Here is a 7,605-nt window from a genome sequence, read left to right on the forward strand (position 1 = left end):
AATATTATCACACAGCTTGCCTGGATCATTATTGTAGAGCCCTGTGTCTCTTTATACCGTAGTTGTTGTTTTTTTTTTTTATATATTCATTATTTCATTATGTCGCAAAGAGGTAAGAAACCACCATCTTCTGCAAATTTTTTCAGATCTAAATCTAAGGGTTCTCAGAGTTCGTCATTGCTCTCAGAATCCCCTTCCTCCTCTTGCTCATACAACGCTGGAATTGATCCCCAAATTCAAGCGGTTATGACGGGTTTGTTGGAGGGAGTTCAATCCGCATTCAAGCAAGAATTGTCGAAAGCTATAACAGAATTTAAATCAGAATTGACATCTCTCGGCAACAGAACGGACGAGCTGGAATCTAAATCGGATGACTTATGCCGTTCCCAACTCTGTCTTGATAAAGAACTCTCTAGACTTCATGACGAGGTGGAGGCACTCAAAGAAAGACAAGAGGACCAAGAGAATCGTTCTCGTCGCAACAACATACGTATCCGTAATATAGCAGAATCGGTCCTTGGTTCCTCTTTACCATCATTTCTGAAAGACTTTTTTCAACACATAGTGCCAGCTCTTACAAATGAAGATTGCTTATTTGATAGAGCCCACAGGGCACTCCGATTGAAGCCCTCTCCTAGTCAACCACCTAGGGACGTTACAGTCCGCCTGCATTATTTTCGTTCAAAGGAATGGATCTTGTTAGCTATTCGAGACTCCCTAGTGATACCCTTCCAAGATATGTAGTTACAAGTCTTCCAGGACCTGGCCCCCTCTACTATTCAGAAACGGCGGGATCTTCAGCCTGTTACTAAGTGTCAGGGTTCAGCCTAGGATCGGCCTCTCTCACCGCCTTGCCGGCTTCCCCTGACTTCCTGGCGGTCAGACGTCTGGTGCAGTGATGGATGTGGGCTGAGTATTCTGCCTTAGGTGCGTTTTGCAAGCTTCCATGGTCGGCTGTGTGTGCTGGGATCGGAGATCCCATCATGGGCACCGCCATGACAGTTCCTCTCATGTGACAGTACTCCTAACCTATGGTAGCATGATTTCAGTCAGCTGATGCTGTGCTCCAGTAATCTGCTACCCCTGGGTATAAATCCGCCTCCAGAACTCCAGGAAGACGCTGTTCAACTTCGTTATTCCAAGTTCCTGTGTTACTCCCACTGTTGCTCTGTGCTAAATCCTTCAGCGTGTTGCTTCAGCCTGCTCACAGTTTCCCAGTTTCCTGTATTAGCTTCCATGCTAAACCTTACTCTGAGACTTTAGCTTTCTCACAGTACTTCAGTGTTTCATGTCCCTTCCCTGTGTGTCTTTGTATATGTGCTGCTAATCATATTGCAGCTTTCCTGTGGCTATTACCCTGTATCACTGAAGTGTCAGATTACCTGCTGGTATTAATTAGCTCACAGCTGGTCCTCCCAGCACATGTCTGTGTCAATCAGCTCTGTGTCTTGTCAGTGCAAATCTGCACTTGCAGTTAGCACTCTCCCAGTGTATGCCTATCTTCTCTATATGTCTTGTCTGTGCAATCTGCACCTGCATATATAATTATTCCCAGTATTTTGCCTTTGCCCAGTACCAGCATTTCTAGCTCTCCCGGTATTTGGCCTTTGTCCAGTACCACATTTCTAGCATTCCCAATATATTCCTTGAGTCCACTCTACTCTTGTATGTGCAATCCCTAGTATATGTTTGTGTTTTCCTGCATATTTAGCAAACTCCAGTACCTGCCTGTGTCCACATCTCCCTGAGCTGCTGAGCTAGTCAGCTCCTGGATTTCTTAGTGATTCTTAGTACATTCTCAGTAATCTCATGCAAGCCGGTGATCAGGATTTCTAATTGTGTTCCAGTGTATCTCCAGTGTTCTAGCAATAACTTAACGCAATATAGTTTCCGGTCTTCTGCCATTCCCAGGTACCTGTCCAGAGGGCCACGACCTGCTCACTTGGTGCAGCGGAAAACCAAATCCCAATTGGAGGGGTCACTGGAGAAAACCACCAAGTGAGTTAGACTCCGCGCCTCTGGGCAGGTCTAGCCAAACCTGGGTTCGGCCGCAAATAGGAGACCTAGCCACAGTCACTCCGATAGTCACCTGAACCCCCCGGCTCACCGTCCTCCACAGAGGATCACTTTCACCGGATTGTGACAGTTTGAACAGCCTAATATGCAAGCCGCCGGATTCCAGGTCGAAGCAGGTTTTCAGGATTTACTCTTTCGTGTGTCTGCACAGGAGACAGCTTTGCAATCCGTCAGACAGCAGCTGCAAGAACTCTCTAGTCAATGATGGTTATTCATTCAGTTCTAGCTGCTTTGTCCCCAGACACACCACAAGTTCCGCCAGTGAATTCTCCACAGTTTTGAAGTTTCAATTACCCCTAAAGATGAAAAATTTTCTGTGCAAGCTAGTGAACCTCTCAAGTGTCCTCTGGTTCCCCAATTTCCTGATATTCGTGACCCTGAACATTCAAGAGTTTCTACTGGCTTCTAGAACAACTACAAAATCTCCGTCCCAACATTTTTCAAATTATTTCCAAGCTTTCTAGTGCTACTCCTGACTTGACTACAGCTTTTCCAAGCAAACTAAAGTAAAGCATCAAAGTTACCTGTGCCCTAAACTTACTGAGGTTGAACGTCAGCGACGCCGGGAACTGCATCTGTGTTTATATTGCGGTTATGATGATCACTTTCTTAAGGACTGTACTCTGCTCCCACTGAGAAGTGGTGACAAGTGTGTGACTCCTAATGTCTGCGTTTTCAGTTCTCCCCATCATCCATCAGTGATTCCCGTTTCTTCAGTTACAGATAAGGAGGTGATGTCCACTAAGCAAAAGAAAGTTCAAGTTTTCGATTGGGGCCCTGCTACAAGATGCTTCAACCCTCGTCTAAGAAATATTGGGAGGATATTTCAACCTTCTAAAGTCAGGGACATTACTCATTCCACTTCTACTGGTCACGGCCCGGATTCCATTTCCATCAGTCCCAGTCCGGATTCTGCTTTTCCCAATACGGGACTCCAGTCAGTAGCCCCAGGAGGGGTCTCAACTTCCTTACCCCAGCAGGGGGTCCCAAGTCTCGCACCCCATCAGGGGGTCTCAAGTCTCGCACCCCAAGAGGGGGTCTCAAGTTCCACGCCCCAGAAGGGGGCCTTCATTTCAAGTTTCATGCCCCAGGAGGGGGTTTCAAATCTCTCACCCCAGAAAGGGGTTACAAGTGTTGTACCCCAAGAGGGGGCTTTCATTTCAAGTTTCACGCCCCAGGTAGGGGTCTTCGTTTCGAGTTATACGCCTCAAGAGGAGGTCTTCGTTTCGAGTTTCATGCCCCAGGAGAGGGCCTTCATTTTGAGTTTCATGCCTCAAGGGGAGGCCTTCGTTTTGAGTGTTATGCCCCAGGAGCGGACCGTAATTTCAAGTGTTACTCCCCAAGAAAGGGTCTCAAGTTCCATACCTCAAGAGGGGGTTCTGAGCCACTCACCCCAGGAGGAAGTCTGTGTTCTTGCATCCCAAAAGGGGGTTTCATATTGCGTACTCCGAAAGGAAAAGCCAAGTCAGCTTCCCCAGAAGGGGGTTTTATGTCCCATACTCCAACAGGGAGTGTCAAGTTCTATACTCCAGGAGTGGGCCTTGAGTCTCTCACCCCAAAAGAAGGTTTCAAATCTTGTTTCCTTGGAAGGGGCCTCAAATGCTATCCCCCAGGAGGATGTTTCTAGTGTTATACCCCAAGAAGGGACTTCAAGTGTCTCACCCCAGGATGGGGTTCCCAGTGTAATACCCCAGGAGGGGATTTCCAGTGTTACGTTTCAAGGGAAAGTTCTTGTTTCAAGTTCTTCACCCCAGGACAAGGGTCCAAGTATCCTACCCCAGGATGGGGTTTCCAGTGTTATACCCCAGGAGGGGATTTCAAGTGTTACGTTTCAAGAGAAAGTCCTTATTTCAAGTTCTTCACCCCAGGAGGGGGTTTCAAGCCTCGCACCCCAAGAGGGGGTTTCAGTTTCCTCACCCCAGGAGAGGATTTCAAGTGTCTCACCCCAGGATGGGGTTCCCAGTGTTGTGTCCCAAGGGGGAATTTCAAGTGTTATTCTCCAAGATGGGACTTCAAGTGTCTCACCCCAGGATGGGGTTCTAAGTGTTATACCCCAGGAGGGAATTTCAAGTGCCTCATCCCAAGATGGGATTCCCAGTGTTATACCCCAGGAGGGGAATTAAAGTGTCTTACCCCAGGATGGGGTTCCCAGTGTAATGCCCCAAGATGGGGTTCGTGGTGTTATTCCCCTGGAGGGGACTTCAAGTGTCTCACCCCAGGATGGGATTCCTAGTGCCATCCCCCAGGGGGGGATTTCGAGTATTACATTTCCGAAGAAGAGTTCAAGTGTCTTACCGCAGGAGGGGGTCTCAAGTCTTGTACCCCAAGAACAAGGGTTTCCAAGTGTTACTCCCCAAGATGGGGTTTCAAGCATCATCCCTCCAGAGGAGGTTTCTAGTTATGTACCCTGGCAGGGGGTATCAAGTCTCATAGTCCAGGGGAAAGTCTCAAGTTTTACATCTCAAAAAGGGATTTCAAAATCTGTATCCCAAGGAAAGATCTCCGGTTCTTTACTCAAGGAAGAATCTTCTAGTGTTGTGTCAAAGTCAAATGCTTTAGTGCCCAATCCGTTAAGAGGTTCACAAGATGATGCTACCACTACATTTAAAGGTATACCTCAGGATCCATCTGATGTTTCTATGTCCATTTTTTTTTATGGAGATATAACGCAGTATTATGCTTTGGTGGATCATTACATCGCTATTATGAAATCCTCTCCATGGTCTGAAATCAAGCCTACTAATGTAGTAAAATTTATAATTTCATCTTTCCGAGGTAAAGCTTGGGACTGGGTTGAGCCTATTTATGATTCAAAGGATCCGATGCTGTCAGATTTAGTAGCCTTTACTGCGGCAGTCATTAAAGAATTTGGTCCAACTTATCCTTACAGTTCTCTCGAGGATACTCATCTCAACAAAGTCTCCAGTTCTGGGGTACCACCCTCTGCTATTAAGCTTAGATGCATTTCTTTGAGTCCTTCTCAAAAAGATCCAGTACAAAAACAACTTGTCCAGAAGGATAAGACTCAAGGAGGCATAAGGATGATGAATTATAACACAGATTCAGACTATGATCCTGAGTACGATGAAAAAACAATTTCGTTAGTTCCCATGAAAGACACTTTGCAACTTAAGTCTTCTTCAAGTGGTTCAAAAAAGTCTCGGAAAAAAAGAAGAAGAATCGATGACTTCCTGGTGACCAACCTTTCTTGGACCAAGTTGACTATTTCTTCCAATTATTAGTCTCAGAATCCATCTGGTATTGGGAACCTTGTTCTTCTAAATTTTCCAGTTCTTATTGTATCTTCAATCAAGATTTTCGAGTTTCCTGTGTTTTTCAAATATATTTTTTGTGTCTTTCTGAGGAGTTCCAGTTGAGCCTTTATGGGTGTTCGGTGCCCACCCTAAAAGGAGGGGGTACTGTCAGGGTTCAGCCTAGGATCGGCCTCTCACCTCCTTGCCGGCTTCCCCTGACTTCCTTGCGGTCAGACGTCTGGTGTAGTGATGGATGTGAGTATTCTGCCTTAGGTGCTTTTTGCGAGTTTCCATGGTCGACTGTATGTGCTGGGGATCGGAGTTCCCATCATGGGTGCCGCCATGACAGTTCCTCTCATGTGACAGTACTCCTAACCTATGGTATCATGATTTCAGTCAGCTGATGCTGTGCTCCAGTAATCTGCTACCCCTGGGTATAAATCCGCCTCCAGAACTCCAGGAAGACGCTGTTCAACATCGTTATTCCAACTTCCTGTGTTACTCCCACTGTTGCTCTGTGCTAAATCCTTCAGCGTGTTGCTTCAGACTGCTCACAGTTTCCCAGTTTCCTGTATTAACTTCCATGCTAAACCTTACTCTGAGACTTTAGCTTTCTCACAGTACTTCAGTGTTTCATGTCCCTTCCCTGTGTGTCTTTGTATATGTGCTGCTAATCATATTGCAGCTTTCCTGTGGCTATTACCCTGTATCACTGAAGTGTCAGATTACCTGCTGGTATTAATTAGCTCACAGCTGGTCCTCCCAGCACATGTCTGTGTCAATCTGCTCTGTGTCTTGTCAGTGCAAAGCTGCACTTGTAGTTAGCACTCTCCAAGTGTATGCCTATCTTCTCTATATGTCTTGTCTGTGCAATCTGCACCTGCATATATAATTATTCCCAGTAGTTTGCCTTTGCCCAGTACCAGCATTTCTAGCTCTCCCAGTATTTGGCCTTTGTCCAGTACCACATTTCTAGCATTCCCAATATATTCCTTGAGTCCACTCTACTCTTGTATGTGCAATCCCTAGTATATGTTTGTGTTTTCCTGCATATTTAGCAAACTCCAGTACCTGCCTGTGTCCACATCTCCCTGAGCTGCTGAGCTAGTCAGCTCCTGGATTTCTTAGTACATTCTCAGTAATCTCATGCAAGCCGGTGATCAGGATTTCTAATTGTGTTCCAGTGTATCTCCAGTGTTCTAGCAATAACTTAACGTAATATAGTTTCCGGTCTTCTGCCATTCCCAGGTACCTGTCCAGAGGGCCGCGACCTGCTCACTTGGTGCAGCGGAAAACCAAATCCCAATTGGAGGGGTCACTGGAGAAAACCACCAAGTGAGAGTTAGACTCCGCGCCTCTGGGCAGGTCTAGCCAAACCTGGGTTCGGCCGCAAATAGTAGACCTAGCCACAGTCACTCCGATAGTCACCTGAACCCCCCGGCTCACCGTCCTCCACAGAGGATCACTTTCACCGGATTGTGACACTAAGATTTTACGACACCATCAAATATTATATCGCTGGGGATTCCCCTTTATGCTTCAGGTTTCAGCAAATAACAAGGGACAGGAAGCATAATCTGAAAATTTATGCCAAAATCTTAGCGACTCAGTTAGCTCCTTTGCGTTCTTATTTGATACATTCGGATCAGGTAGGGTTTATACCTGAACATCAGGGATCGGACAAAACCAGATGGGCCATTGATCTAATACATTCTATTCATAAAAGGAAACTTCCTTCCCTGATTATAGCTCTAGGCGCAGAGAAAGCCTTCGACTGCATTTCTTGGCCCTTTGTATTTGCTGTCCTAGACAAAATGGGCTTCTCAGGCAAATTTTTAGATGGCGTTGTGACACTCTACCATTCCCCCACGGCATGGGTTTCGGTTAATGGTGTTTACTCTTCTAGTTTTGGGATCACCAACAGTATTCGGCAGGGTTGTCCCCTCTCTCCCTTTATATTTGCTCTTATTATGGAACCTCTGGTGGCAAGGATCCATTGTAATAGAGCTATCTCGAGACTAGCCACAGGCCCCTCTGAATATAAAATTGCTTTATATGCCGACGATGTTTTAGTTTCTCTCACTGACCCAGCCCAATCCCTAAACTCACTTCTAGAGGAAATAAATTCATATTCCCAACACTCGGATTATAAAATTAATGTGTCCAAGACTGAAGTTCTTGATTTCTATATCCCAGCTACCTTAAAACAAACCCTAGAGGCCATGCTCCCTTGTACCTGGCATAAAAAAAAAGATCAAATATCTAGGTGTTTTCT

This window comes from Taudactylus pleione, unplaced genomic scaffold, assembly GCF_031769625.1.
Source record: "Taudactylus pleione unplaced genomic scaffold, aTauple2 ptg000087l, whole genome shotgun sequence".
Taxonomy (NCBI): Eukaryota; Metazoa; Chordata; class Amphibia; order Anura; family Myobatrachidae; genus Taudactylus; species Taudactylus pleione.